Source organism: Rhea americana, unplaced genomic scaffold (assembly GCF_003343005.1).
Source record: "Rhea americana isolate MKP2758 unplaced genomic scaffold, rheAme1 scaffold_158, whole genome shotgun sequence".
Classification (NCBI taxonomy): domain Eukaryota; kingdom Metazoa; phylum Chordata; class Aves; order Rheiformes; family Rheidae; genus Rhea; species Rhea americana.
Window position 1 is genome coordinate 23,334 of NW_028185683.1, and position 12,745 is coordinate 36,078.

The window sequence follows — 12,745 nt, forward strand, 5'->3', positions numbered from 1 at the left end:
TGTGTCGTCAGGTCAGGGAGTTGTGGGATGAAGTCAGCAGACTGTGAAGCATCCGAGAAAGTGAGCAGGAGATAGACAGGGCATTCTTGGAGACCATGTTGCTTCAGGAGTCCTAATCCCCTGCAGCAGGGGAGTTGCTGGAAGGCTCTGTGCAAAGTGGAATAGTACAGCACAGCACTGTAGAAAAAAGCTGGAAACTAGTTGCTTCTTGTAGAAGAAGAAGAAGAAGAAGAAGAAGAAGAAGAAGAAGAAGAAGAAGAAGAAGAAGAAGAAGAAGAAGACAAAGAAGAAGAAGAAAGTCCCCTAGTCCTCCTGTAGTCTTGGACTAACAGCTGAAGAACTGATTTAATGCCCTCTAGGAGTTGTTGTGGGTGACTCCACACTGCAGGGGACGGAGGCGCCTGTCTGCCAACCTGACTCCCCCTCTAGAGAGGTTTGCTGCCTGTCCGAGGCGCAGATACAAGGTGTCACTGAAAGGCTGCCAAGGCTTGTACACACATCAGACTACTACCCTCTGCTGCTCTTTCATGTGAGTGCTAATGATACGGAGAGCAAACCAGAAACAATCAAACAAGACTTCAAGGCTTTGGGCATGGTGGTCAAGGGTCTGGGAGACCAGCTGGTCTTCTCATCGGTCCTGCCGATTAGGGGAAGGGATGGGAGGAGGAGTAGATAAATTTTACAAATTACCAACAGGCTACGCCGCTGGTGTTGGCAACAGGGTTTTGGTTTCTATGATCATGGGACATTGTTTGAAGATCAGCAACTGGTGGGGAGAGATGGGATTCACCTCAGTAGGTAGGGCACATATTTCTATGCCAACAGGTTGGCCAGCCTGGCAAAGAGGGCTTTAAACTAGGGAGGAAGGGGGAATGGGAAAGTAATTGAGAGAGGGTATCAATAAAACATAACTCGGGTTGGGGGGCCTCCAACAGGTGCATGCAACTGGGGATGTGCATGTAGGACATGGCCATGGGAGACCCCCTACACCCTTAATGGAAAACCTTAATGGATACCTCTCTGAAATGCCTGTACATCAGTGCATGCAGCATGGGGAATCAACAGGAGGAACTGGAGATCCGTGTGCAGTCACAGGGCCATGATCTCATTGCAGTTACAGAGACATGGTGGGATAGCTCATATGACTGGAACATTGTCATGGATGGCTGTGTGCTTTTTAGGAAAGATAGGCCAGAGAGGCAAGGTGGTGGAGTTGCTCTTTATGTGAGAGAGCAACTGGAATGCGTCGAGCTCTGCCTGGAGGTGGAGGAGGAGGCAGTTGAGAGCTTATGGGTGAAGATCAAAGGGCAGGCTAACATGGGGGACACAGTTGTGGATGTCTACTGCAGGCCACCTGGTCAGGAAGAGTAAATTGATGAGACCTTCTACAGATAGCTGGAAGTAGCCTCATGATCACAGGCCCTGAGGGCTGTGCTGCCATTCAGAGAGACCTGGACAGGCTGGAGAGCTGGGCAGAGAGGAACCTCCTGAGGTTCAACAAGGGCAAGGGCAGAGTCCTGCACCTASGGAGAAATAACCCCATGCACCAGTACAGGCTGGGGGCTGACCTTCTGGAGAGCAGCTCTGCAGAGAAGGACCTGGGAGTGCTGGTAGACAACAAGTTGACCATGAGCCAGCAATGTGCCCTTGTGGCCAGGAAGGCCAGTGGTCTCCTGGGTACATTAGGAAGAGTGTTGCCAGCAGGTCGAGGGACGTGATCCTGCCCCTGTACTCAGCCCTGGGGAGGCCTCATCTCGAGTCCTGTGTCCATTTCTGGGCTCCCCAGGACAAGAGAGACATGGAGCTATTGGAGAGAGTCCAGCATAGGGCTACGAAGATGATCAGAGGGCTGGAGCATCTGCCCTATGAGGAATGGCTGCGAGAGCTGGGCCTGTTTAGCCTGGGGAAGAGAAGACTGAGAGAAGACTTATCAATAGGTATAAGTACCTGAAGAGAGGATGTCAAGGGGATGGGGCTAGTTTCCCCATAGTTGTCCCATGTGACAAGACAAGAGACAATGGGCAGAAACTGAAGCACAGGATGTTCCACCTGAACTGGAGAGTTTCTTCCCTGGGATAGTGACAGAGCCCTGGAAGAGGTTGTGGAGTCTCCTTCTCTGGAGATATTCAAAACCCTCCTAGATGCAACCCTGTCTAACATGCTCTAAGTGACCTTGCTTGAGCAGGGGGGTTGGACTAGATGATCTCCAGAGGTCCCTTCCAACCTTACCCATTCTGGGATTTTGTGGAACTTGAATCACCCCAATATCTCCTAGAAGGACAACACAGCAAGGCACAAGCAATACAGGAGGCTTCTGAAGTGCCTTCATGGCAACTTTCTAACACAGGTGATGAAGGAGCTGACAAGGAGAGATGCGCTGCTGTGCTTCATACTTACAGACAAGGAAGAACTGGTTGGAGATTTGATAGCTGGAGACAGCCTTGATAGTATCAACCACAAATGGTGGAGTTCAGGAGCCTGCAAGAAGGAAATGGGGCAAAAAGTGGGACCACAACCCTGGACTCTGTGAGAGCATGCTTTTGTCTCTTCAGGGACCTTCTTGGAAGAATCCCATGGCACATGGCTCTGGAGGGAAGAGGAGTCCAAAGAGATGGTTAATATTCAAGTATCACCTCCTCCAAGCTCAAGAAAGGTCCATCTTAAAAAGCAGGAAATAAGAAAAAGTGACAGGAGGCCAGGATGGACAAACATTTGTACAATAGATGAAGCAGGGAAGAGTGACCCATGAAGAATACAGAGACAGTGTCTAAGTGTGCAGGAGGGGGTTAGAAAGGTTGAAGCCCACCTGGAGTTGAAGCTAGAAAGGTGTATTAATAGCAACAARAAAAGCTTTTAAAGGAAATAAGAAGCAAAAGGAAGTCTAGGGACAATGTGGATCCAGTGCTGAATAGGGAAGAAGTCCTGATGAGAAAGAACTTAGAACAGCTAGAGGCAGTGAATGCCTTGTTCAGTCTGTACTGTTAAGACTGACCCTGAAGATTCCAAAGAAACTGAGAACAGAGGAGAAGTCTGGGGAAATGAAGACATACTCAAGGTTAGGGAAGATTTAAATAAACTAGCCATAGGCAGGTCCGTGGGCCATGACAGCATGCACCTATGAGTGCTGAGGAAGTTGCCAGCTGTCATTGCAAAGTCAGTACTGATCATCTTTGGCAGCTTATGGTGACTGAGAGAGGTTCGTGAGGGCTGGAAGAGAGCAGCGGTCAGTTCCATCTGCAAGAGGGGCAAGAAGGAGAGTTCAGAGAACTGCAAGCCAGACAGCTCCACCTCCATCCCTGGGAAGGTGATGGAGCAGCTAATCCTGAAATCACTTCCAGACCTGGCAAAGACAAGATGGTGATCAGGAGTAGTTAGTGTGGATTTAKGAAAGGGAAATCAAGCCTGATCAAATCTACCAACCTTCTACAATGAGGGGAGTGGCCTGGTGGATGAAGGGAGAGCAGTGGATGTTGCCTTCCTGGACTTCAGGAAGCCTTTTGACACTTTCTCCCATTACATCCTCATGACAAGCTGAGGAAGGGTGGGTTAGATCAGCTGATCTTGAAAAGTGGCTGCACTGGTGGGCTCAGGGGGTCATGATCAGCAGCACAAAGTCCAGCTGGAGGCCAGGTGCTGGTGGTGTCCCCTAGGGGTCAGTTCTGAGTCCAGTATGATTTAATACTTTCACTAATGACCTACATGATGGATCCAAATGCACCCTCAGCAAGATTGCAGATGATGCAAAACTGGGAKGWGYGGCTGATATACCAGAAGGCAGAGTAGCCGTTCAGAGGGACTTCAAGAGGCTGGAGAGAGGAGCAGAGAGGAAGCTCATGAAGTTCATTAAAGGGAAGGGCAGAGTCCTGCACCTGGGCAGGCAATAGCCCCTTGCAGCAGTGCGGGCTGGTGTGCAGCCAGGTGGAGAGCAGCCTTGCTGAGAAGAATGTGGGGGTCCTGGTAAATAACCAATTGAATATAACAGCAGTGTGCTCTCATGGCAAATGTGGCCAGTGGACTCTGTGGCTGCATTAGGAAGAGCACTGTCAGCACGTGGAGGGAAGTGATCCTTCCCTTCTCTCAGTCCTAGTGAGGCCACTTCTGGAGTGCTGTGTCCAGTGTTGTGCTTTCTAGTGTGAGAGAGACACAGACACACCAGAGTATGTCCAACAAAGTGCCATGAAGATGACCATGGGAGTGGACCATCTCTCATATGAGGACAGTCTGAGAGAGCTGGGATTTTTTTAGCCTGTGGAAGAGAAGACAAAAGGGGGTAATATTATAAATGTGTATAAATACCTAATGGAGTAAAGAAGACAAAGCCAGACTCTTCTCATGATGAGCTGTTAATAGACAAGAGACCATGAGAACAGATTAAAACACAGAAAATTCAATTTAAACTAAGAATTAGCTTTTTTACTGTAAGGATGGTTGAATGCTGAAACAGAATGCCCAGAGAGGCTTCAGAATTTCCATCCTTGGAGATGTTCAGTACTCACTGGGCACAGTCCTGAACAATCTGCTCTTGTTGATCCTGCTTTGAGAAGGGGGATTCGTACTAAACAATCCCCAGAGTTCCCTTTCCACCTTCATCCTCCTGTGATTCTGTGATTCTGATTTATCTAGATTATGCTTTGGACCTAGTTTTCCAGAGAGGTAGATGCCAGCATGGAAGGTTTCCACAGGGGTTGCCAAAGGTTGATTTTACTCTTTCCAAAGAGTTTGATTGTATAACAACAGGAAATTAAATATATTCTAAACTGGCAAAAGGCCTCAAAAACTCAGCATTAAAATGAGGGAAATGAGAGGCAAGGGAGAAGCACACGTTCAATATTTATCATTTCATGTGTCTCTTCACACAATGAACTGTCACCATAAACATGATGAATGCTAAGTACGAGTAGTTATTCCACTGACTTTCCTCAAGGCTGGGTACACTGTACACTGAAAACATTCCAGTTCAGGTTTAAGTTTGATTTTGGTCTTATAGCAGACCATCAAGGTTTCTGAAGAATACAACCTTTAAAATATCACCTGCAGTCATCACCACAGGTTCAAAGCTTTTCCAGCTTGTATCGTAGTTATTCACATCTGTTTAAGACATCCTCAAGGGAGCCAGGTACTTCCCTGCTCTCCTGATGGGTTCCCAGCAGGTGACAACTGTGCATTTGCGTCATCTTGGAGCAAGATGACAATCTCCCCCATCACCCCAAAAGGTGTACTATCTTGCTTGGCTTACTTCCCTCAGTCTTAAGGAGGCCTCTGGTACACAAGTCTGGCACTCTGATGCATACCCAAGAAGAGGAAAATGACCAATGAGCCAGACAAGTTCAGATACTCAATCATCATGTTTGTTCACTGAGTTCAAGTCTGTCAGCAAACCTCTTCCAATATTAGCAATGCTGGCAACATTCAATGAGCGTGGAGCTGTATTTTCAAAGTCGGGATGTCACTGGGTGTGGGAAGTCTGACACATTGATCCCTGTGCCCATGTGCACATTTACATGGCTCTTGTTAAGCGTGGTAGTACTTTGAGTGTGTTCAAGGTGGTGAATGTACACTTCACCTATTATCAAATGAGGGAAGCAAAACGTAACCTTAGCTAGGCAACAGCTACTCAAAAGCTTTTATGTGATTTTAGATCACTCTGTTTGCCACTGTTCCTTTTTTGTGTTTATTTTGCTTCCATTTTCATGTATATTTTGCTTTCGTGTAAAGCCATTCCCATGCTGAAGATTTGTTGAGCTCATCTACCATTATTTTTCTAGATGAAGCATATTTATGTTGCAGTCCRTTTGAAGTTGCCTTACAGCACATTACATATGAAGTGAAGCAGCACACATAGATATAAAAAAATCTCCTTGGCTTTAGGGAGCCCTTATTCTTTTCTGGATTTAAAGAAAATCACAGAAAACAGAGACTAAATATAATAATTGGTAAATTACCTAGCCCCCTCCCTATACAGTTCCGTGCAAATAAAACAGGCATATGCCCATATTTCCCTCCCTTTAGGCACAATCATTGCAGCCACCTTAGCATGACTCTTGGACATGCTGTGGTCATGTCTAGGTTACAGTCTTTCRTTTACAAAAGGAAGCATTCATCTTTCAGTCCCTACAATCTGTTTCTATAAGTATTCTATAAGTATTCAGTGGCATAATACATCGATACTTGTCTGTGCTGAAGGGCTGCAAAGCACTGTATAGTAAGCGAGATTCACAAAAAAATTGGAGCATCTATATCAGCTATTACAAACTGGGAAGTACTAGTGCATGAAATAGATTGTGGTGTGCGTGAAATAGATTATTTTTAGCTGATTTGACACTAGAAGGTAGTTTTGGGTTGAAGAACTAGCCTAGAAATCACAAGTGTTTTTCATCAGAAGTTCTCCTGTCATATGCTTTGGAAGGTTACTCTGGAAACAGAGCTGGATGGAAAACAGGCTGTTCCACCTATATACATGTGTATATTTACTTACTCTTGGTTGGAACAATCAGCAAATGTGACACCCCAAGGTAACATGAAGTCCAAAATTGGAATGCTCTTATGGAAGCTTCTTCTCTGAAAACACAGGAATTGGGAAGAAGCAAAAGATAATTCTTTACTTGCTCCCTAAGTAGCCTAGCTTTAGGAAGAAGGGTTGTGAATGTCCTARGTGGTAGTAGGCTCTTGGGCAGTCAGGGTCCCCAGAGGGCTAGATGTGTTGCTACCCCAGTGTTTGAAAGCCATGGAGCCTGAGAGCCCTTACACCAAGGCAGTAGCCTCCCTGGGGAGCCCTTGGGACAGCCAGGGCAGGATTCTTTTTGGCAGGGAAGATTTTTCTCAGTCAAAATGGTATCTAACAAAATACAGGAACACTTTCAGCTGGGGCTTCTGAGACCAATTGTTACACAAACAACAAGTCTCTATGCTGCCAAAATCAGGCAGCTGCTCTGCTGATGAGTTGTCTCAGCAGAGTTTAGGACTGAACGACCCTATAGTGAAACTGGATCCCTTTCAAGCAGAGCTGAGTATATTGGCTGATGTTTTGGACAAAAATATTTGAATACCCTGTTTCTAAGGTCAGTTTGGAAAAAGACTAGAAACTTCTCCACGAACCTAGACATTCAGCTTGGTGAAGGTTAGAGAACCTTTGCGCACCCTTGGTTACTTAACATGAGCCAAATTATAGCCCTTTCGGCTCTTCCAAATCCCATGGATTTCTTTTTTTCTTCCTTACTTGTATTTGTGTATTCCCTTCCACGTGCCCACAAGGTTTCAGAATTTTCTCATCAGATTCCTCTCAATGTTTGTTAAAGACCTGATTAGAAACACAGGAAGGCCAGATTGGACAGATTTGTTCTTCAGGACAAGAAGGTCTTCTGAGATGCTGCTGCGGGTGCAGGGAGGGGGAGGCCATTGGTATTCTTTATTTATTTTTCCATTCCAGCTGGCATTACTTTTCCATTTATTTGGTTCCYACAGTCAGCTGAATCTTATTTGTTTTGTTTTTTGCCTTTCTGGAGGCTCTTATGGATGTGTGCAGTAACACCAGATAAAGCAGCACTTTGTAACAGTACTTGAACTTGGTTGTTCTTAAGGTTCTGGGCAATGTGGGAGCAGTACTTGAATGAGGATTCAAGGTGCCCTATGCAACTGCCAAATATCCAAAGAATTTAAATTAAATAAAAAAAGAAATACAACAAAAAGACATGGGGACACAGATGAAATGTGCTATACAATGAAGGCTATTCACTCCACCTATTTTCCCTCTTTTTTTTTTTTTTTTTAATAACATTTCTGCTAGGTATTTTTGCAGTCTCCAAAGAGAAACTCTATGTACTGTTTCTCCAGCTGCCGCATGTTTCTGTGGCATGTTGTTGCCTTGCATGTCCTTTATCAGAATCCTTTGGGATACGTAATGCACATCACAATAAGAAGCTGAGGATGATACAAATAATTATAATGTGTGATGAGAACCCACTGTTATAAAGTCAATCTCTCAGCAAATTCATCAACTTGACACATGATGTACAGTACCAATTTTATGTAAATGACTCGTCTGATCCTGCTGGGCAAAATTACTCCCTGATGTAAACTCCATTAAATTCAATGGAGTTACACCAGCAATTCATTGTTTTGCTCATAAGATCTGAAACCATACTTTGTATGGCGCATTCATCTGGAAACCATGGTAATAAGAACAAGAATGAAATCATTTGATTCTGAGTATCAGAGGTATTATATTCTCCTTTGTTTAAAACAAAAGGCTACCTTAAATATTACCAATTACCCTATTGTCATTTACAAACATAAAATAGTAGCTTAGAGAATCATACTGATTTACAAAGCTCTAAAAGAGCAAGGAAGCCCAAGAAAGGCAATGGACTGCATTTCCTCAAGTCTTGCAAGCTTTGGATTAGGAATTAACAGAAGTTCAATAAATAGAAAATATGACATTGTAAACCATCAAAAAGAAGGACAATGAAATGAGATTGAAACAGGTACCAAAAGCATTTTCTTTGGTTAGAAGTTATCTTTTTGAAGAGAAGTAAAACATGCAAATAAAGAGACAAACAAAAAACAAAACAAAAAACATAAAAGCAAAACTCACACTCAATTACTCTGATTTAGGTGTTTCAGTTACCTTAACGTTTTAAAATGTACATAAATTCTGACATTCATCTTTCATTTCTACAACTGCTTTAAGAACTGTATTGCTAATACATAAGGGCTCTAAATTAAAATTGTATAAAAATGTTATTTTAATTTCCGGATATGCCCAAACCTTATAGCAACGCCTCAATGAGGATGATAAATCTGAACATCCAAGACTTTAAATATAGTGTGATTTTAAAATACAGCACCCTGTGCTACCATCTAGAACTTTCTTTTTCACATTAATGTGAGAGAACTAATTTTTCACTCTTCCTCCAAGGTCTTATGGAAAGGACTTATTCTATCAAGAATCTGTCCTCTCTTGATGTTAGATTTTGGCTCAATGAGTGGGGGAAGCACTTAAATCATTTTGAGCATTAAACTGACATGACTTTGAGCATCTAAATTTAAAATTTGTGATGCAACTTTTAAAAAGCATTGAAAATTGCAAACTTTTTTTAGCAGAGAATGTGTTCCATTGCTTTGATTCAACTTAAAGAGAAAAACAGGCTGATCAACATACTTTCACCAATTTTCTCAGCCCATTTCTGCTTACCAAAGCTATATATGATCACAAGGTGAAATTTCAGAATGTATTTTCAACCTGGATACTACTCTGTCAATCATTTTTTCATATATAAATGACAGCTAGCTTTGTAGCATCCTGCTAACAGACCACAGATAAACAAAAACAGAAACAGGTTCAGTAAAATCATGCGTAATGGCTTCTTTCATTTTGGGTAATGTCCTTGAAAGGCACTTAAAAGAGAAAACAAAAAAGACAGACATTATATGCCTAGATTTGCTTGAAAAAGTCATCCGAAAAGCTTTGTATATTGAAAATGTACCTTTATTTCTTTTTTCCCTATCTTCTGCCCTCCAGATGGTCTACTGTGATGACATACACCTGTTCAGCATCAGCTATTACCCATAGCGACATATGGCAGCTCACATATTGCCTGGGCTGAGGGGATCTGGGATTCAGGTCACCTGGGGTCTGTTTTCAAATGGTGTGACGGCAGCTGTGGGAAACATGATGACTGACAGAAAATTACTGTTCCTCTCACCAGCAGAAAAAATCAGATGTCTTTAAACACCCAGCAGCTGTATCTTAACTTCACCACGCTGGTGCAKACAAGGCAGCAAGTGGCTTCTTCATCAAGCATAGTGTAACGGAGGTGCAGTGCTATCGCTTTACACATTTTCAGTGGGAGAAATTGTTCAACATGGACAACATAGGCTGTTTTGGTAACAGCTCTCGAAGTGTGCTGGCTAGGGAGGGCTGAATTGGCTCAGAGCATAATGAATCTGTGGACCTCTGCCCACTCGTAGAACAACGCCTGAAACAAAGTCTCTYTAGGTACTAAAATATGCAAGTGATTTCTTTGTTCTTTTGCTGTAATATTGCAGCAGCCCACACAAATTAGATATATCAATAYGTGTCTAATACAGCAGAAGGTAGCTTGAGATAGAGGGCATTCTGGGCTCTCTAGAAGCCAGGCTGCTAGAAAACTGAAGTTAAAATTGTCAAAAAGATAATATTCATGACACAAATGTGTAATCTGGGGTTTTCTTTGTTGATGTTGAAATAATTTGATCAGCTTTGGAAAAGAGACTGTTCTCATGGTCTTTCTGGGAGAATCAGAGGAAGAAACTTATGGGTGAGACTGTGGTTTTGAGATGTTCTACTACATGTTGCTGACTCAAGCTTTTAGTCAAGTTTCTGGTGAGTACTCAAATTTCTTGGAAATCTTCCAGATTGAACACAAAATGGGAACTTTTTAGAGGTCCAACCTSCACCTCACATTTTCTAAAAGTGACCAGATGTACTTTTTTCCCTTTCCGTCCTTGTTTTATCCTATGTCTCCAGTTGATCAGGGCAACTACAYTGCAGCTGAAGACAAGACTGAAATAGAACAGCATGTCTTCTGTAAAAACTTATTTTGGGCATCCTAAGCTCTGAATCCAGCCAGTCGCTACATTTAACAAACTGTGGAGGAAATGCTTTGAAGTTTAAATAGAGAAGGACTGATATTTCTGTRTCTTTAATGTTTAATGTAACTTAAATATCCAAGTTGAATCCAGCCATCATGCAATAGGACTAATGTGTTTTTTGTCGTATACTTTTTTCTTTTATAGATACTAAAATCTTTCTCTTACAGTAATACATTCTGGTGTGTTCCTGCGAAAATATTGCCTACACTTCTGATTTAATCAACTATTTCCTCACATACCACAATTTCAGCACAGAAATTATTCTGATGAAAGCAATGATATTATCCAAAGAAAATTAGGATTTTACATCAGGGCATCCAACTCTTTTGCAAGGTCATCATGTCACATATTTTAAGTTCCGTATGTTTCTTCTTCTAGTTTTCGCCTAAGGAAAATAATTAAGCAACTTGCTCAGCAGACAAATCTTGTAGACCTTAATTAGGTGATAGCTCAAGTGGGTGAGAAAGGAAGGCAGTAAGAGAAACCTAATCAAAATCAGAAATGTCTTCCAAAGGGCAAACGATTTGTCTTTCTGAGTGGCCATTTCTATATATTTGAATCTTTCAATGAAAAATCACCTTGCTGGTTCTAATAATACAAATGTTTCACCTACATGCTCCCATAGTCTCTCCTTATTTCCATTGTTTTTATTTATACAACTGAATGGTACGGAAAGAAAGGAGATAATGAGAAGGTAGACAAAGRAAAAGAAGCAGTGAAAAATCATTCTAAAAATATTTTTTTACATACACAGCATAGAGTGCCTACAGTTAAACGATGTTCCTATAGAATAATAGGAGGACAGACTCCTCTTTCCATCAGTTACAAGACTGTGCTCTGGGTATATCCAGATTAGACCTGTTGAAATTTGTGGAATTATTGAAATCTAACTGGAGGACAAATAACAGAAGGTAGTCCCACAAGCTGAGAAAAATGAAGGTCCCATGTACCTTGTCTCATTCTCTATTACAAAATGAACAGAGATACATTTTAATGTACTGTTTTCTAACAATCCCTATATTTCACCTTTTCATGCTGCTGAATGAATAAAATAAAAATGAAACAATAGAACCAAAGGAACATTTTCTAAGCAGGAGGCAACTAAATAATTTCAATTCTGGGTCACTCATTCAGGACTTCGAGGAGTACAGATGTTTTATTTTCTAGTGCTGGACGATAACCATGTGGTGAGCRTCAATCGCTCCATGTTTATGAAATGGTATCTGGGTTTAATTTCTGCTGTCTGTCAATTGGAGCCTTTGATCTTGGCCTGGATTTTTTTTCTTTTTCCACTTCACTCTAAGTGACTAGAGGCTACTGCTGTCACTGACTCTTCAATTTCTGATTTCACTTTGCCAAGATGTAAAAGATTTATTTACAGGAATTGTCCCAAATATGATTCTTAACTGCATTATTTTTTTCTTTTGCTCCCAAGGTATTTTGCAGTGTATTGTTGTAAGACTAACCTGAAGTAAAAGACCTAGTGCAAGGCAGAATGGAACAGAGTCTATATGAGCAAACATAGGTATTTAAGGAAAGAAGTTCAGTTTTAATAACTAATTGCAGCTGGGACTTCAATATACTCCTTTTTTTGAATCAAACTGAAATTCTCTGCGATATGTGTTAAAAATTATGGTTCAAATTTCTGATGATCAAGTTACATAGATTAAAGTAATGGATACCAGACTCTGCATCAATGCAGTTATAAATATGGATGAAATGAATGTACATTACACACTGTTATAAATCTGTGTGTTCAAGGAAAAGCATAAATCTCTATCACCTTTTCCTCCTCAAGATATGAAGGCTATGGCTATTTCTACAGTGTTTTCRACAAAATTGTGAGTTGGAATAATTTGCTTGTTCCGAAAAACTCCTGGGTTTTTACAAGCACTCCAGTAGCATTTTATTTACAATGGCACATCATTAAAACACGCCAAGTAATGTGTGCTGGAAAGAGCCATGCGATTTTCCAGACATGCACACCAACAGAATCGTGGTGTATTCAGAGGCATTTGAAAGCACATACAGTACTTGTAGAGATTTTTGCCCCTGCAGACATCTGYCAGGTGTGGCATAACCACGTCCCTTTTCACTATTTCCTTTCAGTGCTGTC